The sequence below is a fragment of the Pristis pectinata genome, chromosome 22 (assembly GCF_009764475.1).
Source record: "Pristis pectinata isolate sPriPec2 chromosome 22, sPriPec2.1.pri, whole genome shotgun sequence".
NCBI lineage: Eukaryota > Metazoa > Chordata > Chondrichthyes > Rhinopristiformes > Pristidae > Pristis > Pristis pectinata.
Genome location: NC_067426.1, coordinates 10621826 through 10648142, shown reverse-complemented (window position 1 = coordinate 10648142; position 26317 = coordinate 10621826). Strand labels below are relative to the sequence as shown.

Below are 26317 nucleotides of genomic sequence, written 5' to 3'. Positions count from 1 at the left end.
AGTCCATCTCATTGTATAAGGGAACCGTTCAATAGTCTTATCACAGTGGGGTAGAAGCTGTCCTTGAGTCTGGTGGTACGTGCCCTCAGGGTCCTGTATCTTCCCCCCGATGGAAGAGGAGACAAGAGAGAATGTGGATCCAGTGCCCTACTTAGAAACCATCAGATGGGCCTAGGTGCTGACTAACGCTTCAAGCAACCTCACAAAAAAACAGTTTATTCTGGGATCTTGCTCTGTAGCAATTTGCTGCTACCTTTGGTGCGTGAACCTTGAGAGGAATCAATCCAATCAATCAATTCCTTGAGAGGAACCTTGAGAGGAATCAATCAATGGATTGTGGTCACGGAGGGTCAGAGGACATTATTTTCTTATCGCAACAGTTTTGATGCGCTTTGAAAATTGACATGATAGGTGGTAAATAAAACCTTCCACATCCAAGCCAGGCCTCTGTGTGGACACAAAGCCTCTGTACAGCCATTGAAATACTATGGAAGTATCATAACTGTTACAGGAACTGCAGCAGCCAATTGCACAGAGCAAGCCCCTGTAAACAGCAATGTGATAACGAGGAGATTATTTGTTTTAGTGATGTGAGTGAGGATGTCGAAGAGGGTCTCATGGAGTGGAACAGTACAGAAATAAGCCCTTCTGCCCACTGAGACTGCGCCAATTGTCAAACATCCACTAATCTGACACCAATCCTATTTCATTCTCCCCACACACCCCTCAAATCCCCCCGGATTCCACCGCTCACCTACAGACTTGGGACAATTTACAGCGGCTAGTTATCCTACACGCCTTTGAGATGTGGGAGGAGACAGGAGCATCTGGAGGAAACCCACACGGTCACCGGGGAGAGCCTGCAAACTCCACACAGACAGCACTGGAGGTCGTGGTTGAACACTGGTGGTTGGGGCAATGAAGCTGCTGCTCTATTAGCTGAGCCACTGTGCCGCCCAAATTAACCAACGAGAGTGGAATTCCCCTTTTCATTTTTACCATCCTTTTAGTCCTGCATAGATTGATTTCAAGCTGTGGGTGACATTTGAGATGTCTGGGCAGGATACCAACTGCTGCTGGTCTAATGCAGAATGTGGTCTGCTATGTTCAACAGGGAAGGCACTGGAGTGAGGCAAGGAATCAGCTGTTCCTTTTCAACTCAAAACTGACAGTCTAAATATAGCCACCAATGGCCAGGAGACTCTGCTTGTAACTCCCTGTATCCTGTTAATACAATGGCTGTTTCATTAGAGAGGGCAACACCCAAACTGATCTCATCGCCTTGCACAGGAACCAGTTTGCTTGGGAAAGTTGACTGTGTTGACACATCCTGTCAGCAGTAATGGATCACAGTGCCACGTAACAGGCCAAGCCTATTCAGCCCATCAAGGCCTGCTGCACGATCCAATTGAACCATGGGCTGATCCATTGATTCTGAGACCCTCAATACTCCTCTCAGAGACCTACCATTCTCCCAACTGAAGTTCCAATTGATCCATCACCTCAACTACCTTTTGGAGGAGAGTTCCACTGCCCATTTTATGAAGAACTAATTCCTTAATATAGCTACACAAAAGGAGGCCATTTGGCCCAATCAGGTACATGCCCAGTTTGCCAGGGGAGTAATTGGCAGAGTGGTGCACAGTTACTGTTGCAGACTTGTGGCTGCAGAGACCTGGATCTGATCCCGACCTCGAGTGCTGCTTGTGTGGAGTTTGCACGTTCTCGACGTTTTCCCCGAGTGCCCTGGTTTCTTTGCACCTAAAGATGTGTTTGTTAATAGTTTAATTTGGCGATTGTAAATTGCCCCTAGTATAGGGGGTTGGAGGAATATCAGAGTGGGGAAATGTTGATAGGGATGTGAGTGGAGGAAAGGGATTAGTGTAGATAGATGCTTGATGGTTGGCACACACATGCTGGGCTGAAGGACCTGTTCAGTGCTGTAGGATTTTATGACTCCCATTAGTTCCCATTCCCTCTCTCCTTATTTCCCTGTATCTTGTTCCCTGCAACTTATTCTCTCAATGCAGATCAATGCCCCCTGGAGTCTTTCAAACTTTCACCTGCCCTCAGGGGTAATTTACAGTAGCCAATTAATCTTTGGGATGTGGGAGGAAATCAGAGCACCCAGAGAAACTGCTTGAAGAAAATGTGCAAACCCTGCACTGACAGCACCTGTTTGAGCCTGGGTCCCTGGAGCAGTAAGGTAGCAGAACTAACTGCTGCACCACTGTTCCTTTCAACAGCTTAAAGGAATTGAAGACGTTTTGGGTCGAAACTCTACATCGGGTCCTGATGCAGTGTTTCGATCTGAAATGTCGAAAATTCCTTTCCTCCCACAGATGCTGCTCGACCCGCTGAGTTCCTCCAGCAGATTGCAAAAAGTGCTGCAAACACTCAGCAGATCAGGCAGCATCTGTGGAAAGAGAAGCAGGTTAATATTTCAGATCAAAAGCCCTTCCTCAGAACTGTACGGTACCCCTAACTAATATCAATAACAGAAAAAATAGGACTTTAATGCATTCTGTTCTGACAAAGAGCCTTTGGGCTGAAACATGAACTGTTTCTTTATCCACAGATGCTGCCCGACCCGCTGAGTGTTTTTTCTGTTTTTATTTAAGATTTCCAGCAACTGCATTGTTTTTATTTTCTTTTCAATGGAGGAATTCAGAGCTAAAAGAACTGAATTCTCCAATCACGTAAGTCTCCTTGCCTGAATGTTTTCCTTCTGGTGTGAGGCTACTGTTCCTCTGTGGCCTTCTCTGAAGCTTCTCTACAGCTGTAAGTGCTCAGTGAAAACTGTGAAACTGGGAAAGAGCAAAAATTACCAACTGCGCACTGAAACAAACAGACACTGTCCTACCCCAACAGGAAGAAGCATCATCCAACTGCTCTCTCATCTCCCTTCTCAATGTTTTCCTTTCAGAGTATGTTTTGTGCCCATTTCCTGGCCTGTTTGTTACTTTCTCATTCACAGTTGGCACTGGGCATGGCAAGGGTTCAAATTCAGCAGGTCTCGCCTGCAGCTGCTGACCCGGACACTGAATGCCACCGTCATTGGTTGCAGGCTGATCCCCTCCATCACAGCAGACCCCTCCTTCACCTTGAGCCAAGGTGATACTGGACCTTCTCTCCCTGACATGGGTCAGTATCCTCTTCTACTCTGTAATGGGTTCATTTTCAACCCCAGAGATCTGGGCACCTGTTCCCAGCTGTCACTTCTAAAGCCAGCACTGTATGTTAGTTCTTCATTTATGTCATTGAAACAAATGATCATTTATTTCATTGCTGCTGGTGGGATTGCTTGCTACATGACAGGCACTTTGAGGTACTGTTGCTATTAGTTCTGAGTCACACTGAGGTTGTGAAAGGCTAAACGTAAAGTTGAAAAGGTAGGGAGCAGAGACTCTGGAGGAATCGAACCTGCTCGGCACAGAGACAGGCCCTTCCACCTAACCCTGTGCCGACCAAGATGTCTCGCGCAGCTGATCCCAGTTGCCTGCATTTGGCCGTATCCCTCCAGGCCTTTCCTGTCCATGTACAAATATCCTGATACTTCTCGCATTGTACAAATGTACAATGTCGGGGAATGAGGGGTGATTTTATAGAGGTGTATAAAATTATGAGGGGCATAGATAGGGTGAATGTGCACAATCTTTTTCCCAGGGTTGGAGAATCAACAACCAGAGGGCATAGGTTTAAGGTGAGAGGGGAAAGATTTAATAGGAACCTGAGGGGCAACTTTTTCACCCAGAGAGTGGTCAGTATATGGAATGAACTACCAGAGCGAGTGGTTGAGGCAGGTACATTAACAACATATAAAGTGCACTTGGACAGGTATACGGATAGGAAAGGTTGCGAGGGATATGGGCCAATCACAGGCAAATGGGACTAACTTAGATGGGTATTTTGGTCAGCATGGACCAGTTGGGCCGAAGGGCCTGTTTCCGTGCTGGATGAACCTATGACTCTAAACATTGTAATTGTACCCACCTCAACAGCTTCCTCTGGCAGCTCGTTCCATATACCCACCACCCTCTGCATGAAAAAGTTGCCCCTCAAGTCTCTTTTAAATCTTTGCCCTCTCATGTTAAAACCTATGCCCTTTAGTTTTAGACTCTCCTACCGAGTTTCACCTTGCAGAAGTCTAAAGGAGGCACATTTGCAAATTGTTAATAGTTGATTGGCTAATTAACAGCAGCCAATAAAAAGAAGGTAGGGTCAAGCAGAGTGGACATTGTGTGAGTGGACTAGGGGAGGGAAAAGAGACTGAGGCTTTGGTGAGAGGAGATGGCGGCTAAGGTAAGTTTCTGGTAAGTTTTTTTTTCCCCTTTAGTGCCAGGCTAGAGTAGATAGAATGGTTCCAGGACCAGTGGTGTGTTCATCTTGTGAGATGTGGGAGCTCTGGGAGACCTCCAGTCTCCCTAATAGTGACATCTGCACAAGGTGCAGCTCCTTACAGACAGTGTTAGGGAACTGGAGCTACAGCTGGATGACCTTTGGCTCCTATGTGGGAGAAAGGAGTTCATAAATAAGAGCTACAGGGAGGCAGGTTGCTGGGTGACTGTCAAGAGAAGGAGGGAGAATAGGCAGGTAGTGCAGAGTACTGCTGTGGCTGTTCCCTTCAATAACAAGTATACTGCTTTGGATAGGGTGGGGGAGGGAACCTACCAGGGGAAAGCTGCAGTGATCTGGTCTCTGGCACTGAGTGTGGTTGTGTGGTGCAGAAGGGAAGGGGGAGAAGAGAGCTGTAGTAATAGGGGATTCAATGGTAAGGGGTGACTAGTGGTGTTCTGCAGGGATCTGTTCTGGGACCCCTGCTCTTTGTGATTTTTTTTAAATGACTTGGATGAGGATGTGGAAGGGTGGGTTAGTAAGTTTGCAGATGACATGAAGGGTGGTGGTGTTGTGGATAGTGTAGAAGGTTGCTGTAGGTTGCAACAGGACATTGATAGGATGCAGAGCTGGGCTGGGAAGTGGCAGATAGAGTTCAACCCAGAAAAGCTTGAAGTGATACACTTCTGGAGATTGAATTTGAAGGCAGAATACAAGGTTAATGGCAGGACTCTTAGCAGTGTGGAGGAATGAAGGGATCTTGTGGTCCACATCAATAGACCCCTCAAGGTTGCTGTGCAGGTTGATAGAGTTGTTAAGATGTATGGTGTGCTGGCCTTCATTAGTCAGGGGATTGAGTTCAATAGCTGCAAGGTAATGTTGCAGCTCTATAGAACTCCGGTTAGACCACACTTGGAGTATTGTTTAGTTATGGTTGCCTCATTACAGGAAGGATGTGGAAGCTTTAGAGAAGGTGCAGAGGAGGTTTACCAGGATGCTGCCTGTATTGGAGAGCATGGCTTATGAGGATAAACTGGGGCATTTCTCTTTGGAGGGGAGGAGGATGAGAGGTGACTTGATAGAGGTGTACAAGATAAGAGGCGTAGATCGAGTGGACAGTCAGACCTTTCCCCAGGATGACAATGGCTAACATGAGGGGGCATAATTTTAAGGTGATTGGCAGAAAGTATAAGGGGGATGTCAGGTAAATTTTTGACAAATTGGTGTGTGTGTGGAATGCAGTGTCAGCAGAGGTTGTGGGGGCAGATACATGAGGGACATTTAAGAGACTTTTAGATATTCACATGAATGATTAAAAAAAATAGGGGGCTATGTGGGAGGGAATGGTTAGATAGATCTTAGAACAAGATAAGATGTTGGCACAACATTGCGCACAGCCCAACAAACATAGGATAAAATGTCAGCACAACATTGTGGGCCAAAGGACCTGTACTGTGCTGCAATGTTCTATGAGTTACACTTGTGGATGAATTGATACAAGCTGGAGGAGAATTATAAGGAGGGTGGATAGGTAGAGACTTCCTCCCTGGAGTGTAGGAGGATGAGGGGTGATCTTATTGAGGTTTATAAAATCATGTGGGGTGAAGATAATGTGGATGGTCAGTCTTTTCATCCAGGGTAGGGGAGTCTAGAGCTAGAGAGCATAGGTTTAAGATGAGAGGAAAGATTTAAAAGGAACATGGAACAGTATAGCACAGTACGGGCCCCTTCAGCCCACAATGTTGTGCCAACCTGTATAAACCTACTCCATGATCAATCTAACCCTTCCCTCCTATACAGCCCATAACCTTCCATTTTTCTGAAATCTGTGCCTAAATAAGAGCCTTTTAAATGTTCCTGTTTCAGCCTCTACCAGGCAGGTGTGGTAGTGTAGCAGTTAGCATGACACTGTTACAGTGCCAGTGACCCAGGTTCAATTCTGGCCACTGTCTGTAAGGAGTTTGTACATTCTCCCCCTGTGTGTGTGGGTTTCCTCTGGGTGCTCAGGTTTACTCCCACATTCCAAAGACATAGGGGTTAGGAAGTTGTGGGCATGCTTTGTTGGTGCCAGAAGAGTGGTGACACTTGCAGGCTGCCCCCAGAACACTCCCCACAAAGATGCATTTCACTGTTTCGATGAGCAGGTGACTAATAAAGAGGTCTTGTCTTGTATCTTACCACCACCTCTGACAGTGTGTTCCAGGCACCCAACACTGTCTTTTTTTAAAAAAAAATCTACCTCTGACATCTCCCCTAAACTTTCCTCCACTCACTTTAAACAATGTCCTCTGGTATTGGCCATTGTTGCCCTAGGGAAAATGGTGCTGGTTGTCCACTTTACATCTCTTATAATCTTATACACCTCTATCAAGTCACCTCTCATCCTCTGTCACTCCAAAGAGAAAAGCCCTTGCTCACTCAACTGATCCTCATAAGACGTTCTCTAATCCAGGCAGCATCATGATAAATCTCCTCTGCACCCTCAAGCTTCCACATCATTCCTATAATGAGATGACCAGAACTGATAATACCCTAACTTGGTCTAACTGTATTTTTATAGAGCAGCAGCATTACCTCGTAGTTCTTGAACTCAATCCCCTGACTAATGAAGGCCAGCACACCACACGCCACCTTAACGATCCTATCAACTTGTGCAGCAACTTTGAGGGATCCATGGACTTGGACACCAAGATCCCTCTGTTCCTCCATACTGCTATGAAACCTGCCATTAACCTTGTGCTCTGTCTTCAAGTTCAATCTTCCAAAGTGCATCGCTTCACAATTTTCTGGATTGAACTCCATCTGTCACTTCTCTGCCCAACTCTGCATCCTGTCTATATCTTGTTGCAACCTACAATAACCTTCTACACTCTCCACACCTCCAACCTTTGTGTTATCTGCAAACTTACTAATCCATCTCTCTATTTCCCCATCCAAGTCATTTATAAAAATCAAAGCAGGTCCCAGAACAGATCCCTGCAGAACACCACTAGTCACTGACCTCCAGGCAGAATACTCCACCTACAACCACCCTCTGTCTTCTGTGGGCAAGCCAATTCTGAATTCACACAGCTAGGCCTCCATGGGTCCCATGCCTCATGACTTTCTGGATGAGCCTACCATGGGGAACTTTGTCAAACACTTTACTAAAATCCATATATACTACATCCACTGCTCTACCTGCATCAACTTGTTTTATCACCTCCTCACAAAACTCAATTAGGCTCATGAGGCATGACCTGCCCCTCAAAGCCATGCTAACCATCCCTGATAAGACTATGCTTCTCCAAATGCTTGTAAATCCTGTCCCTAAGACTCCTCTCCAACAGTTTGCCCCACTGACGTAAAACTCACTGGTCTATAATTCCCAGGATTATCCCTGTTACCTTTCTTGAACAACATTTGCCATCCTCCAATCCTCTACTAGCACTCCTTGGCCAGGGAGGACACAAAGATCATTGTCGACACAAAGATCATTGTCAACACCCCAGCAATCTCTTCCCTCACTTCCCATAGTAACCTGGGGTATATACTATCTAGCCCTGCGGACTCATCTATCCTAATGTTTTTAGAAGCTCCAACACAACCTCTTTCTTAACCTTGACGTGCTCCAGTGCATGACCCTGTTCTACACTGACTTCGCATTCACCAAAGTCCCTCTCCCCGATGAACACTGAAGCAAAGTATTCATTAAGGACCTCCCCTACTTCTCCCTCCAGACACATGTTTTCCCCCTTTTTCCCTGAGCTGTCCTGTCCTTGTCATCCTCTGGTACTTCGCATACGGGTGGAACACCTTGGAGTTTTCCTTAATCCTACTCACCAATTCCTTCTCGTGTCCCCTTCTAGCTCTAAGTCCCTTCTCAAGCTCCTTCCTGGCTACCTTATAATTCTCAAGAGCCCTCTCTGAGTTTTGTTTCCTAAACCTTAAGTATGCTTCCTTTTTTCCTCTTGACTAAACGTTCCACCTCTCGTCAGCCATGGTACCTTCATGGACCTGAGGGGCAACTTTTTCACACAGTGAGGTGAGTATATGGAACGAGCTGCCAGAGGAAGTGGTAGAGGTGGGTACAATTACAATGTTTAAAAGACATTTGGACAGGTACGTGGATAGGAAAGGTTTAGAGGGATATGGGCTAAACAAAGGCAAGTGGGACTAGATCAGATAGACATCTTAATCATCATGGATGTGTTGAGCTGAATGGCCTTTTCTCTGCTGTATGTCTTTGAGAGGAAGGAAATAGTGTTGACATTAATGAGGCACTGTCTGCCACAACAATGTGTTCATGGGCTTTATATATGTTGGTAGCATGTGTCTGTAGTAAGTCTGTGTATTCCAATAAGGGACATGCAGTAATTCTCTGGTACAAGTAAAATATATTCTCATGTCCATCAAAACGATATCCAGTGAAACACATGGAATTTCATCAAAAATCCCATCCACTCAAAGTTCTCACTTCAGGAGGGAGAAAGTGTTCAGGCCTTTTGTGAGGGTGTGTGGAGAGAAGGTCAAAGGGCACCCCAGTAGAAAGGGCTGCTTGAAGAGAAACAGGGTGACCTTACTGTGTGGATGGTGAGGCGACATTGGTAAAGGGAGGAGGAGGAAGCATTTTCAGAGTGCAGTGGAGAGGATATTCTGTGAGACCACTGACATGCACAGACTTTTTCCCCAGGGAGAGGGAACCAAAATCTAGAGGGCATAGGTTTAAGGTGAGATGGGAAAGATTAGAGGTACCTGAGGGGCAACTTTACAGAGAGGGTGGTGTGTATGTGGAACAGACTGCCAGAGAAATTAGTTGTGGCAGGTACAATAATGACATATAAAAGACATGTGGATAAGTATGTGGTTTAGAGGGATATGGGCCAAACATGGGCAAATGGGACTCACTTAGGTGGGCACCTAGGTTAATATGGACAAGTTGGGCCAAAGGGCCTGTTTCTGTGCTGTATTACTCTGATGTAATCCCAGGATAGTCAGGCCCACATTGTAGACAAGCAGCTGGCAAAGAGGAGAGCAACAGAGCTGAGCTATCCTGGCTGTGTTTACTCTGACCACCTGTGATGACTGAATCACAGCAACAGACTTAAAATAAGGCAAAAAAAGCCATAAGGAATATTGATATTGCTTAAATGGGCCAAAAGGCAAAATCCACAGGGAGAAGAGTTCCTGGGATGTGAGTCCTTCACACTCAAGGAGTTAGTGATTGGTTGGTTCTGACTATCCTCCTCTTGAATTATCTCCTGTGGATGAATGCTTTCAGTCTGTCTCTCCCCATCAATATTATTGCCTGAAATGAATAAGTCTTGCATTTCTGTGGAAGCTTTCACAGACTTGGGACATCTCAAAGCCCAGTGATGTCCTCTGAACCCATGAACACTACCTTGTTGTTCCTCTTTTGCACTATTTTTGTTTTTTTAGGTAACTTATAGTAACTTTTATGTCCTACACTGTACTGCTGCTGCAAAACAACAATTTTTATGACATGTCAGTGATATTAAACCTGAATTCATTGGGGGCTTCTAAGAGGGGCACATGAATGAAAGGAAAATGGAGGGATATGAGCATTCTGTAGGTAGGAGGGAATAACTATGTCAGCACAACATTGTGGGCTGAAGGTCCTGTTCTGTACTGTTCTGTTCTATGAATTCTGATCCTGAAGTGCTTTCTGTTGTGGTGCTGTAACGTTCAATGCTCCAAAGGACTTACTTCCTGCTCATTCATACAATTGCACATGCTCTCCCTCCCTCAAGTGATTAATACATGTGGGTAAGCCAGAAAAGTGAGCATACGTAAGCTCTTCAACTGCAGAGGCAGCATGTCATCATTATCTGGAGGCTGTAACACTAGAGGGAAGGAAATGGAGTCATGACACCAGTTTCTGCATCAAATTACGGCAGCATGGTGATGCAGCAGGTGGTGCTGTGACCTCGCTGCTCTAGTGACCTGGGTTTGATCCTGATCCCTTGTGCTGTTGGTTTGGAGTTTGCACATTCTCTCCATGATGACATGGATTTCCCTCGGGTGCTCTGGTTTCCTCCCACATTCCAAAGACATACTGGTTGGTAGGTTAATTAGCAATTGTAGATTATGCATCATGTAGGCAAGTGGTAGCAGAGGGAAGGAATTGGGGAAATAGATGGGAGTATGGAATTGATGGGATTCACCAGTATAGGCTCAATGGGCCAAATGGCTTTTTATGTCATAATGTGACAATACCTCGTGCAGAACAATGGTTTCACAGACACTGCTTTTGTGAGGCTCACAGATGTTCCAACCGTTTCTCCTATTAACTCTGAAGGGTTTTGATCGAGTAATTATGGGGCAACTGTTCCTCCCAACTGGAGGGTAGCAACCAAAGGACACATCTTTTGGGTAATTGAGGTTAGTTGAGGGGAAAATTTCCAGTGGTTTTGACCTGCTGTTTACTGGGTAAGAGGGGTAGATTTGGTACTGACTTTCAGTAGGGGGCTTGATAAACACTCAGAGGGGAGATTTTGCGAGGGCTGTTGAAAAGAGAACTGGATGGATAGTTCTTTCAAAGAGCTAACACTGGCACGATGGACCAACTGGCCTCATTGGGTCCTGCATGTGATTCCATGATCAGCAATGCTCCTTCTGAACCAGAACGTAGCTGTTCTATTTCCCTTAATGTTGCAGCTCTAAGGAGATTGAGGGGAGTAGCCTGAATTTTTTCAGGCATTAAGAAGAATGAGAGGTGTTCCCACTGAAATGTAAGATTCCAAAGGAGGTGACAGAATGGATGCTGAGACGCTGTGTCCTTTGGCTGAAGAGAGGAGAATGAGTCTAAAGCGAGTGGACGCTACCACTGTGTTGGGCATATAGGACCAAGACCAAGAGGAACAGCTCCGTGCACAAGGTTTGGAACTCCCCACCCTGGAGCAGTGTGGATCCTCAGCTTTTTATGTATATCCGAGATAAGATATCTTTATTAGTCACACGTACATCGAAACACAGTGAAATGCATCTTTTGCGTAGAGTGTTCTGAGGGCAGCCCGCAAGTGTTGCCATGCTTCTGGTGCCAACATAGCACGCCCACAACTTCCTAACCCGTACGTCTTTGGAATGTGGGAGGAAACCAGAGCACCTGGAGGAAACCCACGCAGACACAGGGAGAACGTACAAACTCCTTACAGAGTGACTGGAATTGAACCCAGGTCATTGGTGCTGTAAGTGTTACGCTAACCACTACACTACTGTGCCACCCCAACACCACTTCATATAACGTAAGTCATCACTGAGAATCTAAAATCCCCATTACATAAGCCAGACAGCTGGTGCAAAGATTACTTTGCTAACTACAGCAACAAAAAAAAGATGAAATATGCTGAAAGGACCCACAAGATAAAGGCAAACTGACCTCAATGAAGGCTCGTCAACCTGAACAAAATCCACCCCCAGTTTAGAAAGATCAGAGCATTCCCTTGAAGTAAGGCACATCAGCTTTCTATCAAAGTTTGCAATGTGGTGACATTAGTAAACAAATCTGTTATTTGTGTGTTCTGAATGTGTGACTGATCTGATCACTTTCTGATCTTGCTAGAGATGGCAGTTGGAACTGTGTTGTAAGGCTGCATGTAACAATTACAAGAGGTTAGGCTTTGTTTGAAAAATGTAGAACAATACAGCACAGGAATGGCCCTTCAGCCCACAATGTCTATGCTGACCATGATACCAATTTTAACTAAGTCCATCTGCCTGCAGGTCTATGTCCCTCCATTTCCTTCCTGTCCTTGTGTCTCTCTAAATGCTTCTTAAACATTGCCATTGTATCCACTTCCACCACTTCCTCTGGCAACACTTTCCTGGCACCTACCACTAGGTGTGTAAGGAAAACTTTCCTCATAAATCTCCTTTAAACATTCCCCTTTTCGTCTTAAAGCTATGCCCTCTAGTATTTGACATTTCCACTCTTGGGGGGGGGGGGGGGGGGGGGGAGGTGGAAAAAGACTTTATCTATCTTGTCTATGCCTTTCATGATTTGATACTTTGATCAGGTCGACCTTCAGCCTCCAATGCTCCAGAGAACACAATTCAAGTTTTTCCCCTCCTTTCCTTATAGCTAGTACTCTCTAATCCAGGCAATATCCTGGTGAACGTCTTCTGCAGCCTCTCCAAAGCCTCCACATCTTTCCCGCAATGAGGGGCGACCAGAACTGCACACAATACTCCAAATGTGTCCTAACCAAAGTTTGATACAGGCATTGTGTGACTTCCAGACTTTTATACTCAGGACCCCAACCAATGAAGGCCAGTATGTCGTGTGCCGCCTTTACTGCCCTATCTACCTGTGTTGCCATTTTCAGGGAGCTATGGACTTGCACCCAAGATCCCCATGAGAAAACAAAAATGATATGCTCTTAGAGAGTTCCACTTAGTACGTGTGGTTGCTGTTATAACTTAGTTTTGCTTTGGGGTTGAAGCCTGTCCATTTGCCATTTGTGACCAAATGTGTCACAGTGTAATACTTAGAGGAAACATGAGTCAAATTCAAAGTCGAGTTTATTGTACAGGTGTAATGAAAAACTTATTTGCAGTAGCATCTCAGGAACATAGCATCATAAGTAGCAATCACAAGAAAAACATAAATTAAACATATACACAATTTTAAAGAGAACACAATTAGAACAAAACAAAACCAAAAAAAACAGTAGTATTGATGCATTGTAAACAGAATGTGGAGAGAGTGATATGTATCAATTGTATTTCCTGTACATGTTTTGAAATAATAAAGGATGTATAAGACCAAAAAAAAGAGGTCAGGGTTGGAGGGGTTGTGAAAAGGCCTTTTTGTCCATCATATCCCAACCTCCCAAAGGAATGCTTGAACCTTATGCCTGCCACAGCATCTAGCCGTCCACATGAAATGAGACAGTTCAACATCTTAGTGTTTGCTGGGCTTCAACCTGGATCTCCCTCTCTCGATCCCTCCCATAAGTGACGGTCTACCAGAAGGACGTTGATGGTTGAGAAGATGGCTCGTCACCACCTTCTCCAGGGGAAACTAAGGATGAGAAATAAATGTTAGTCTTTAACATTGAATGAAGGAAACACTGGCTGATTGATTTTCCCAAAGTAGTATTGAGGGAGTGCTACACTCTTGAAGGTGCTGTCTTTTGGATGAGACATTAAATGAAGCTCTCTTGTCCTGGTCAATATTTATGCTTCCCAGTAGAGTCACATCAGTGTGCAAGTCCATCCAGATGTTTCCAGTCAGGAGTCGTGCTTGACCATCAGTAATGCACAGGATGGTGTCATTCCACATGCAAAACTTATTTTGGATCATTGATGGGAATTGGCCCAAACTGTCCTGTGGGACCATCCTTGGATACTCCCAAGACGACAAGGTCTTCAGAGGGCAGTGCCAGATATAGCCCTCCAAGCAAAGTCCCCTCAGGTCCCATATGATATTGGTTCACAATACTTCCTCTCCCCACCCCCAAACAGCCCCAACCCTCATACACTGGCCCAACCCTTCCACCCTTGATTGGCTGAGCCCCACAAGAGAGGTCCTGATCTCTATGTGCCCGACACTGTCATTTAATATGAGCTCAGCTCAACCACCCGCCCTCTGGTTCCAAACTTCCTCACCAACGACCCAGACCCCCACCCAACCAAACTTTGGCTACTTACCTAGAGCTGACCCAAACTCAGGACCACCCCAGGGCCGTTGCCACCTGCCCACACTTCACTCAGACCCCAGACACAAATGCCTGTATGGCACATCTTCAACCACCAAAAAGCATGCCACCCCTTCAACAGTGAGCGATACTGAAGTTTACAACAATCAAAACAGCCACAAAAAGCAACCCACTGGGGCACACTAACCTTTCTAGGTCAGGTTTGGGTTATTTTCACATTGCTGTTTATGAGAACTTGCAGTGCCCAAACTGGCTGCTGCATTTACAACATTATTATAGTGACTACACTTCAAAAGCCCTTGGCTGCTGTGGTATGAGGTAGCAAAATGCACAAGAAAGGCAAATGCCTTATTCTTTCATTCTGTAGCCATGGGGAGGGGAATGAGTCTGGCACCTGAAGCGGTGAATTATCATTCTCCCATTGAGGAGCCATGGGTCTGAACAAAAATTACAACCAATTGAGCCGGGAGAAAGTGGGAAAGTGGTCTGGATGCATGGTTCAACTTCCTGGCAAGCAAGGACAAGATGCCAAACAGAAGAAGAAACAGTGGTGGTGGGCCAAAAGGTGGCACCAGACCAAACCTGGCTGTTGGCATGAATAATTCAGACTGAGCTTGAAGAAATTGTTAAATTCTTCCAAAACCATATGACCTACTTGTCTTTACGTAAAGTTGTTTTCAGGATGGGGATGTCACTGGCAAAGTCATCTTTTATTGCCCATCCCTAACTGCCCCAGAGAAGATGGTGGTGACATCTTTTCTGTGGGATGAGATGTGCTTTGAAATGATGACGACGTTCCTCATTTCATGAAATGAATGCCTCCTCTTCTTCCCTTCCTGACAGAAAAGCAAGCCCTGAAATGTGTATAGTAGCATGAATCCTATATCCGGGCCTTGTAATGAGGAGTGGGGATGTCTGGGAGAGAGGAACCATTTTACATTGATCCATTTTCTTTGCAATGCAATGTTAACTGGTAATCGGTAATTAGTTTATTATTGTCACAAGTACCAAGATAGTGAAAAACTTTGTTTTGCATGCTATCCATTACAGGTCATCTCAGAACATAAGTACTGTACATCAAGGTAGTAGAAGAGAAACACAATAACAGAATGCAGAAGCAATTCTTTAGATTCTGTTAATGTGCCTCGCTCTTTGTTCAGGTCACCTGACTTTTTATAATGGCTGCATTGAAACCAGTGTTAATTATTACCAGCTACGTGAGACATCTTTGACCTTTAGAACCTGCCATGGGTTTGCTCAGGGATGGCTCTGCTCACTGGTGGTGTCTGCTCTTCTATTCTGAATGGGTTGGGGGTGTGCACTTGCAGTTAGCCAGAGCCAGGTGGAGGTTCTATGCGAAAGCAGAGTGTGTGGGGGCATGGGATAAGCACCGGGAAAGAGCAGTCCTTTTTCACTGGTGATGTTTTCCATGTACATCACACGTTAAGGGGTAGAAAAGCCTTCGGTGACCCCACTGCCTGAAACACACCACTGGGTATTTTGCTGCTGTGCTTGGGATTACAATCACTGTCTTCTCAAATGACAGGGGACACAGAAGGTAAAGCAGAGGATGTGGCAGCTGTGTGGTTGTCCAGCTGGAGCTGCAACCAGAGGCCTGGATCTCAAGACGTGAGTTTGAATCCTGCTGCCACTATAGTTGGGGAAGTTAAATCCAGGTAATTAAAAAGTTGGTAACCATAACACTTATGGAGTGTCCTAAAAAAACACATTCTTCTTCCCTTAAACTCTTCAGGGGAGGAAATTTGCCATCTGGGCCATATGTGACTCCAGACCAGGAGTGAAAGTGACACAGAACTTCTCACCAGTCTGGTCGAATAACTAACATGGCTGATTTAACCTAGCCGTATTGATTGAGTTCGCTGCCTTCTTACTGGTACATTATCACCTCTGCTGCAGACCCACCAAAGTGGTTGAACCTTGCTGCCCTTTCCAATGACACAGGAAAATATTTAGGCCGGGGCAATAATTCTGAAAAGGCAGAGAGGGGTGGCATTAAAAGCTAGGCCTTGACACATTACGTGAACAAAAAGAAGAGAGTGATTTGAAAAGAAAGGGTAGGATCAAATGTGAGGGGAGGAAGCTATTCCAATGTAAAAAAAAGACCGTAAGATATAGGAACAGAATTAGGCCATTCAGCCCATCAAGTCTGCTCTGCCATTCAATCATGGCTGATTTTTTTTCACGACCCCATTCTCCCGCTTTCTCCTCATAATCCTTAGCCCCCTTACTAATCAAGAACTTATCGATCTTCACCTTAAATATACCCAATGACTTGGCCTCCACATCCTCTGCGGCAAAAGATTCCACAGATTCACGACGCTCTGGCTGAAGAAATTCCTCTTCATCTCAGTTCTAAAGGGATGTCCCTTTATTCTGAGGCTTTGCCCTTGGAACCTGGACTTTCCTACTGATGGAAACAGGAGAAGGAGAGAAGGCCATTTGGCCTGTCGATCCATCCAGTGCAACATTACCCTGGCTTACAGTGCACCGTTTTAAAAAAACCTAATGATTCCACTCTAGAATACACTCAGTGACTGAATCCTGTCAAGCCCCATGTTACAGTGTGGCTACCTTCCCTTATTCCAAACTCCTGGGAATATACAGACTGTGTACTCAGTAAAAGACTAACCAGAATAGGCATCAAAGGTCCTTTGATATCGCAGTGGGAACAATCACCCTTCCCCACCGATTGTTGTTGGCCAGGAGGCTTGGTTGGTCAGTGTGCTGTTTGCCAATCATAGTCTAGTGGAAAACTTGCTGGAGAGAATAAAGAGGTCTGGCAACATCCCTGGAGTGAGAAAACTTCTCAGGTCTAAAACCTGTCTTTCATCAGCGTACAGTATTTTGCGTTTGGATAGTCGAGGTGGAAGTGGCGATGCTGGGAACAGTATGCCTGGCTGGGTAAACCGTTAACATTGCAGGCAAGAGTGAAGACAGCTGCTCACAGTGCAATATCTTATTAACGCCCAGAATGTGGGCTCATACATGTGAAATGGTTACCATTCCAAAGAGGAAGATCCTCCAGGTCATTATAATCCCACACTACAGCTGAACATTGTATACAAACTAAACTTAAAAATAAAGAAAAACATTTCTTTTCACAATTTAACCTTGTGTTATCTGCCTGAAGCTGAATTCTGATATGAGCTTTCTGATAAAATAGAACTTTGCCATTGAAAAAATGATAATATATGGTATTAATTATCCCAAATCTCAGGCAGGAAGTCGTAGGTTTGAGACCCACTGCTGAAACTTGAGTCCAAGGGTGGAATGCTGAGGCAGTGCTGCATTTTGTTTGGATGGGGCCGTAACCGGAGGTCCTGACTGCCAGCCAGGTGGATACTAAACATCTTCTGCTGGGAGTTCAGGGAAGAGCCAGGCAGGTCTCCAGGGCTAAAGTCACGAAATAAATTATGGCCATGACCATACTGCTGTTTAAGGGAGCTTGCAGTTCACAGGTTGCTTACATTACAAGAGATAAACTACACATCAAAAGTACCTCATGGTCTACAAAGTCCTTTGCTGATTTCACAATCTTAAACCAACAATTGGTCTTTTATCATCCAGCAGGAATGTGGGGTGGGGTTGGGTGATGTCACCAGTAAAGACCAGCTCTGTTCTCACGTCTACATTTATAACAATCACTCAGTGGTGAACTGAGTCAGGAGCAGAGTCCAATTCTTTTCTTCTAATGCTCTGGCCAATAACAGTACCCCTTTCAGCATTCCACCTGAGCTTTTACCAATAACAGCACCCCTTACAGTCCACCAGCTGAGCTTTGGCCAATAACAGCACCCCTTCCAGTCCTCCAACTGAGCTCTGGCCAATAACAGCACCCCTTCCAGTCCTCCAACTGAGCTCTGGCCAATAACAGCACCCCTACCAGTCCTCCAACTGGCCAATAACAGCATCCCATCCAGTCCACCAGCTGAGCTCTGGCCAATAACGGCATCCCATCCAGTCCTCCAGCTGAGCTCTGGTCAATAACAGCACCCCTTTCAGTGCTCTTGTTGAGATAATCAGTTATTTCAGCAGAAGCTGTCAATCTCCCCCAGCTCAGACTTCCCTGGTTTGCGAACTGTACTGAATGCCTGCATTAGACCCACTGGACTAGCTGCAGACCTGCACTCTTAGTGACAAATATCTCTCAGATTAATGCCAGAAATTGTTGGCACATGGAGTAGAACACCCCCCGCTTGACTCCCCTTTCATGTGACATGATGATGCTCCAATTAGAACATTGGAAGTGGATATAATCAGCTGGGGTTTCTGGCCTTGATCTCCACCTAGTGACCCTTGTGTCAAGTGCAATTTGTGAACGTTGGATGAGAAGAAAATGATTTATATTTAAGATATCTTTATTAGTCACATGTACATCGAAACACAGTGAAATGCATCTTTTTGCATAGTGTTCTGGGGGCAGCCCACAAGTGTTGCCACGCTTCTGGAGCCAACATAGCATGCCCACAACTTCCTAACCCATACGTCTTTTTGGAATGTGGGAGGAAACCCACGCAGACATGGGGAGAACGTACAACCTCCTTACGGACAGTGGCTGGAATTGAAGCTGGGTTGCTGGCGCTGTGAAGTGTTACACTAACTGTTACACTACAGAGCCTGCCCTTTGGAGTTCCTGTCAAGTCATTCCAAGGCATTTTACAACCAATGAAGTACTTTTGAAGTACTGTCACTGTTGTAGTCCCACATATATGAATGTGAGAATATCCATATAAGGTTAGTTATAATAGTGTTCCTTCATTTAGTTATATTAGTGTTGCTATGTGATGGCTTATGCAGTCAAATAACTTGATGATACCCTGCATAAGAAGAATAGACAGCTGGGCAAGGGGATTGAGAGTACTAGCAGCTATGGAACAATGAATCAGCAAGAGTCCATCTCTGTGGGGGAAGAAGGAAACTCAATGTCAGCAACAAAAATAAAGGTACAAAGATGAAACAACAGTGTTACAAATTTTCACTACTAAATGCACTACCATTATTTGCACATTGTTTATTACCTGCAGCTTTAAAAATATAACGACATTGCAATATTATTCAAGGGACAAGTGTGCCTTTAATGTTGCAGCAATGCCTTCTGTATAACATCATTTCCTGTGAGCTCATTTCCTCTCTCCCCTTCTTAGCTGATTGTCTGTGTTGCTCTGGCTTTTCCAACTTGTTGTTTGTGTTGCACTGTCTTTCTGTTGTTGCTTCTGTCAAAGTAAAGCCTATGTGCTGAAAGATGCAAAGAGGTCTTTGGCCCTGCATGCTTCAAGCTCTGTAATGCCCTTCCATCAGTCACATGGTTGATATCATACACTTGCTTATGTCACAAAGGTTTGCACTCACTGATGTCATTCCACCTGGATCTGAGGCAGCTCTGAATACAGGTAAGGTGCAGGCAAAGTTTGCAAGCCTTCTTCATGTGTGAGCGTGGGGAGTTTGGCTAAACACGTGCCAACTCTGCCACTTACTTGCAGATATTTCTAGCCCCTCTCTCAGTAGGTAGCACCCTCACATCCGAGTCTGAAGTTCTGCGAAGTCTCGCTCCAGAAAACTGAGCATTGAATCATTTTCCGTCTTGGAACCTTGCAGCCTAACGGCATGAACATTGAATTCTCCCACTTTAGGTAATCCCCACCCCCTTCCCCACAACACCCCCACCCCAGGTTCTCTTTTCTTCCCTTTCCTACCTTTCTTTTTTTCTCTGTCCTTTCTCTCCTTTGACCCATCCCCTGGTGGATCTGCTCTCCCCTCCCCCCACCTGTCTATCACTATCTCTTACCTGCATCTACCTATCACCACCCTGTGCCCACCCCGACTCCCCTCTTTTGTCTACCTATCACTGCTATGCTTTTCCCTCCTATATATTGGGCTTCCCCTTTTCCTATCTTCAGTCCTGAAGAAGGGTCCCGACCCGAAACATTGACCACCTGCTTTTCTCCATGGATGCTGCCTGGTCTGCTGAGTTCCTCCAGCACTATCATGTTTTCCATCTAGCTTCCAGCATCTGCAGTCTTTGGTTTCTCATTGAATCCAGGCTGATGTTCTGGTGCAGAATTCAGGAGGTGCTGTCTTTCAGAGAGGACATTAAAGTGAGGCCCAACTTGCCCAGTCTTTCCCCTATATCTTCGCCCTTTCTCCCCACTTCCCTCCATTTCTTCCCCCTTCATCCCTTTTCTCCCCAGTTTCCCCCTTTCCCTCTTGTCTGCAATATCCAGCCTTTTCTTCCTTCCCAGTCTCAAAGCCATTGAATACACCCTGTCAACCTACCTTTTAAAGTTATTGTTGTTTTGAAGTTAATACATTTTTCAGTTTGGGAAGCATCGCGATGGCACACTCGTAGAGAGTTGATATCAGAGCTTGTGTGGCTAAATCTCCTGACAACTCAGGCCCATTTGTAAAATGGCAGTGCTCCCACTGACCTCCAGGCCTTTCACTTCACTGGGATCTTCCTGTTTCCATTTAGCCTCCAAAGATGCAACAATTTTGGAATAACCCTCTAAAACACCGTGCAGCTGGAGCAGGCAGGATTTTGAGATCCAAAGATGACAACCAGCTGACAACCAGTATCTTGCCTCACAGTCAGGTGTCTGTGCACTTGCTCACATCGCGACTCCAGTGCCCACTGGGAATATGAAATGCTGCAGACAACACCCTTTGGACAAGGAATCAAACCAAGGCTTTATCTAGCCACCCTGTTGTCCAGGCTGATGTTTATCCCTCAACCAATATCACTGAGAAGTAGATTTTCATTGGTGTTTATGGGATTTTACTGTGTTACAATTCCTTCACTTCAACAGTGATTACACTTGGAAAGTGTTTCACTATTGGGAAAGCTCTTTGGACATCCTGAGGTTGTGAATCTCCTCCGTGATTACTTGGGTTTGGGAGGACAGTTGGGCAACCTTTGTCATCTCAGAATTTGGAATGTACACAGGGATCATGTTTAGGTGTCTTCTTCATGACTGAGTCTTGGCAAACTGTTTAATAGTGAGAGCATTATCAGATCACTCAGACCTTTGGAATTGATTCAGTAATGTTACAATGAGTGGTGTGACCAGGAGAGGAAACACCAGCTGACCTTTCTTTAATTGATTTCTTCTTTTCCCCTCAGATCCCTGACCCCAGTGGCTGACTCCAGAGAACCCAAGGTCTTCTGTTCCACCTGATGCAGAGCAGACTGGCGGGGCACGGTGCTGTAACACAGTAGACCATTGGGAACCGTAAGTGTTTGGGGATTAGTGAATCATGTGTTTTTATAACAATCTCTGATTTTTGTGACTATTATTACTAATTTCAAAGAAGTATTCCATGTGGAATTTCAACTTGGGACTCTGGATTATTAGTTTGGTAATTTAACACTATTCCACCTTCTTGCAGTTGAAGTGTCTCATCCAAATCCTTGACATCATGACCTGCCTGTTCCAGCACACTCCTGGAGAGCCCCCCGTCCTTCTGTCCTCCGGCAACCTGACGTCATCAGCTTCCCATTTCCTGACTTGCTCCAGGTTCCATTGGCTCACCACCCCTTCCCTGCAGACAGTCACCGGCCTACGGTTTAAGCAGGACTTTTAGTTTAAACCCTCATCCTAGTTTTCAAATCACGCTCTGGGTTTGACTTTGCTTTTGCATAATTTCCTCAAGCTTGATAACCTTCTGACACATCTGTGCTCCTCACATCTGAGCTGTCAATCAGCCCTTATTTCAATTGACACTTCTAGAACATAGAATATTACAGCACAGTACAAGTCCTTCGGCCCACAATGTTGTGCCGACATTTTATCCTGCTCTAAGATCTATCTAACCCTTCCCTCCCACATAGCCCCCCATTTTGCATTTAGACTCTATCTAGGACTCTTAGACTCTATGTAAGAGTCTCTTAAATGTCCCTAATGTATCTGCTATATCCCTATTGTATCTTCTGTGAAGTGTTATGACGTAACTTGGAGTTGTGGGCATATAGGACAGAAACAGGCCCTTCAGCTCACCATGCCTGTGCCAACTGTTTAGTACCAGTTCCATTTACCAGCACATGGTCTATAGCCTTCTATGCATTGGCGATGCAAGTTCTCGTCGACTTATTTCTTACTGTTGTGAGGATGCCTGCCTCCACCACCGCCTCAGGCAGTGTGGTTCCAGATTCCAGCCAATCTCTGGGTAAAAAATATTCCTTCTTAAATCTTTATCCCCTTAGCCAAAACCTATGCCCTCTCGTGATGCTGCCATTAAAGCACTACAAGTTGCTAATATCCAGAGACCAAAGGTCGTTGAGTACATCTGAATACGGCACTACCAGCAATAGGTACCAGCAAACAGGCTCCAAGTTCCACCCCTGTTGATGAATTAGCTGTATTTACACCAGCACACAGCCCAGGGGCTCCATAATTTTTCATGTTTCTTGTAGGTTATGGGAGGAATATTTTCCGCCCACTTCCTTGTACGATGACAAATGCCAGGCCTCAGGTGGAATTTTGTGTCCAATTTCAGGCATTCCATATTACATAGGATGTCAAGGATTTGGAGAGGGTGTAGAGAAAATTTCTTAGGTGGGAACAGCTAGGATGGAATGAAGAGAGACTAGAGAAACTGGATGACTTGATTAAAGAACAAAAATATAGCTGGTCAAGAAAGTAACTCCTTTTGGAGGATAGTTAGTTGAGGTATTCCAAATTATGAAGGGCTTTGACAGAGCAATAGGGGAGAATGTTTTTGACTCTTAAAGGAAAGTTGGCTGCTGGAGGTCAAATGGTTATGACAATTTCAAAAAGGCACTTGTTGTATGTCAAACTCGTTTGATTTGGAAAGAGGACTAGAGGCAGATTCATTTGTCATTTCTGAAAGAGAATTAAAAAGAGATACTTTACCTCCACAAAATGGGAAAAGTGTGTATTAATGTATGCTGGTCCATCATGAAAGATGATTTATACTGGGGTTTGGCTGCATAGTGAATGGTGATTTATACTGGGGATGGTTTCATGGTGAGATGTGATTTATACTGAGAGTGATTTATACCCTGTTATGTTTTCATGATGAAGGGTGAACGAGACAATTCCGTATGAGATGTGCTTTATTCCATATAGGACTGTAGTTGCATGGTGAGTGGTGATTGACACTTGGGTTCCATTGTCACGTTGATGAGTGAATTATACCAGTTCACGTGGTTGGATGTTATTTAAATCAGACTTGGTTCGATGTTTGGGTGTTTTTTTTCACCTGCCTCCTGTGATGATGGTACAAGATTTTGTTTGTCATCTGTAAAAGCTTAGTTTTGTGAAATATTCCATGTTCTAGTTCCAGAGATTTCCTTTTTCCCATTCCAGCCTTTGTTTCAGCCTCCCTCTCAGGGTTTTACCAGTTTGGACAGAGTGAAGGGCTTGCATTTATATAGCACCTAATATGACCTTACAATGTGTGGTTCAGCAATGGATGTGTTTGAAGTCCATTGCTGAAGTTTGATGCATGTGTAATGGTGGAAATGTGTATCATACCGCATTGGATCCCAGATACACGTCAGCTGAGGGATGTGTGCTGGGTACAAAACTGAGGAAAGCTTCAGTGATCTGAGACCTTAAAACCACATTCTGGAAGACAGAATGATTTGAAGTGCTTGTTCACACTGAACGGTGCATGTCTTGAAGTGCTTCACGGAAGTACCTGAACTTTGATGCAGTGAGCTTTTGTTATTTAAAATAGACAGTGAGTGAGAGATGGTTGCAAATCTAGTCCAAACCCTATGAAACGTGTAGCTTTCTCTGCTGAGTCCACATTCAACAGTGAAAGTTTCCTGTGAATTTTGTTATCCATGATGTAATCTCAGTAAACAGGCTACTCTTTAACTCTTGCCACTCCCTAATTAAAAGGTGCAAGTGCTTACTCACTGTCGGGCTTTGTCATGCTGTGCCATAACTCCCTGCCCTTCTCCCCACCCACCAGCCAATGTTTTCAGTCTCCCTCTGTTTTGCCTGTACTTCTTTTGTTGAATGGTGCCCCACTGTACAGCTATCAGGCTCGTCGATGGCAGTGACACCGAAGGAGTGACCATCACCCTTGTTCAGTATGTCCCTTCCATTATCTCACTCTGTGTTCTTCTCTCCTGCCCCCCAACCCCCCCCCCCCCCATCTCATGCCTGAGGCTCCCCTCACCATATGCCCCTAACTCAGACATTGGTCTTTCTGGGAAGGCCAGCATTTATTGCCCATCCTAAAAGCCCTCAAAGTTGTCAGCATGCTGCCCATTGGCTCAGGTGTGCAGTAACCAAGTGGTTGTGTGACTCGAGCATGGGTCTGGATTCAGGACCCAGGGACAGTGAGTTCAAATCCCACCTTGGCTGCTGGGGAATTTAAATAAATCCACCAGAGATCTGGTGATCACGACACCTTCAGGTTGTTGTTACTACCTGTTGGATGTGGGGCATAGAGATAGAAGCCTGATGTCACCTGACCTGGCTGGTATGTGACTCCTGTCTACAGCATCATGGTTGGCTCTTTATTGAATATGAGCATTCTCACTTTGAAGGGCACAAAGGAATGAGCATTAAATACTGACCCTGCCAATGATGTCCATGTCCTGTGAACGAATAAAGCCAAGTCTGTGACGCACAAGTTATTCCCCCAGTCCCGTTAGTTGGGGGTTTCCAGGATTTTAACCCAGCAACTAAGATGGCTCAGTGAGTTACTTCCAAGTCAGCATTGCTGAGACTGGCAGTGGTTCCATTCTGAAGCCCTTCAACCCTTCTCCTGTCGGACAGTCTGCTGTCGAAGAAGCCTTCACATTGACTTTGTGCACAAGCACTTGCTGGGATAGAAATTGTACATGGGTAGCGAGCTGCACATAAAGCCACCTATTGCCTCTTCCTTGCCCAACTAAAATCCTCCTCAGTCCCATGCTCCTGCAGGGTTGAGCTCCCGGAACAGCCCGTGTTGGATTCCTTGGTTGTGTCACTGCCATGCTAGCGGGAATTTCAAATCAGCCTCGAATGCTGTGTGTTCTGTGGTGAGAACCCGGTCTTGTATATGCTTGCTTTGCAGCCTATCTCTCCAACTCCCTGCCCCAGCGCAGTTCCACCAGCCATGTTTGTCCTCTATTGACTTACCTGGGTGGCCCTTTCATGTTCAAGAAGCACAGAAGGTGAAATATAAGATGATATTAGAGGGCACATACTGACACTGATTCTTACCCATTGCACAACCAATTTATACCCGCTGTCTCCCAAGGCTGGGGAACCCTGTTAAGCAATTAAGTAATTTTAAAGTGCTGTTACTAGTACAGTAGAAGAAACAGGGCAGCCATAATATGCACAGCAAGCTCCCATAGATAATATGAAATAAATAACCGAATAATCCATTTTACTTTCAAGTAAATGATAGAAAAAGAGGGGGGCTATGTGGGAGGGAAGGGTTAGATAGATCTTAGAGCGGGATAAAATGTCAGCACGACATTGTGGGCGGAAGGGCCTGTACTGTGCTGTAGTGTTCTATGTTCTATAAAGTTGGCAGGGGGTAAAATGCTGTTTAGCAGAGAGGCTTGGAGAAAACGGCCTTGCTCCTCATAATAGCGGGTTCCCCTGTCTAATTTCCATCCATCTGTATCTCCCCTCTTGCCTCTGCAGCTCCTCACCCCAGAGGCATCAGGCCAGTTGCGTTGCCCAGTGTTCCTGTGGATGAAGTGAACTAAGGCACCCACAACCCAGGGATCCAACGCTGTGATGGCCTAGATTTATGCATTATCTGCAGACTTTACTCACTATACACCAAGGTGAATGCAAGTTAATTTAATATGAACAACAGTTAGTGATGCCTGAGATCCAATTATCACAACTTGCCCACACCCTTTATATACAAGAGTAAATACCTGACAAGACAGTGCGAGATATATTTCACACCTTTCACGCTTTAGCTAATAGAAAATAGAAAGGCAAGGAAATTATTCAACTCCCAAAAATGTAGCCTTATACCTGTGATCTGTCCCTTTAAGAGAAAACGTAGTCATTCTGTACACAAACACAAAAAGATATCTATCAATTGAATGATAATAGTCATCGGACATCACACAAAATACTTCTTTTATTTGTTAACAGAGGCATGATTTTAAGCCAGTTTAAACATTTTCCATAATAAAAAGGATAATTTACATTTATATGCTCTCAAGGTACCTAGTGCTTTACAGGCAATTAAGTAATTTTAAAGTGCTGTTACTAGTACAGTAGAAGAAACAGGGCAGCCATAATATGCACAGCAAGCTCCCATAGACAATATGAAATAAATAACCGGATAATCCATTTTACTCTCAAGTAAAGTTG

The 26317-nt window shown here is 45.0% G+C and overlaps 2 protein-coding genes across 5 annotated transcripts in view; one reads left to right on the top strand and one right to left on the bottom strand.

Annotated features, from left to right (window-relative positions):
- Nucleotides 1–26317, bottom strand: part of LOC127581612 (rho-related GTP-binding protein RhoB-like) — a 36773-nt gene that overhangs the window by 9288 nt on the left and 1168 nt on the right. The gene's annotated exons all lie outside the window — the stretch shown is intronic.
- The window catches only part of pum1 (pumilio RNA-binding family member 1), a 115953-nt gene continuing 108776 nt past the window's right edge, over nucleotides 19141–26317 (top strand). For all 4 annotated transcript variants that reach the window (XM_052036119.1, XM_052036115.1, XM_052036120.1 and 1 more), the window contains exons 1-2: nucleotides 19141–19405; nucleotides 21133–21241. The gene's annotated coding sequence lies outside the window, so the exon portion shown is untranslated. The remainder of the gene's footprint in view (nucleotides 19406–21132; nucleotides 21242–26317) is intronic.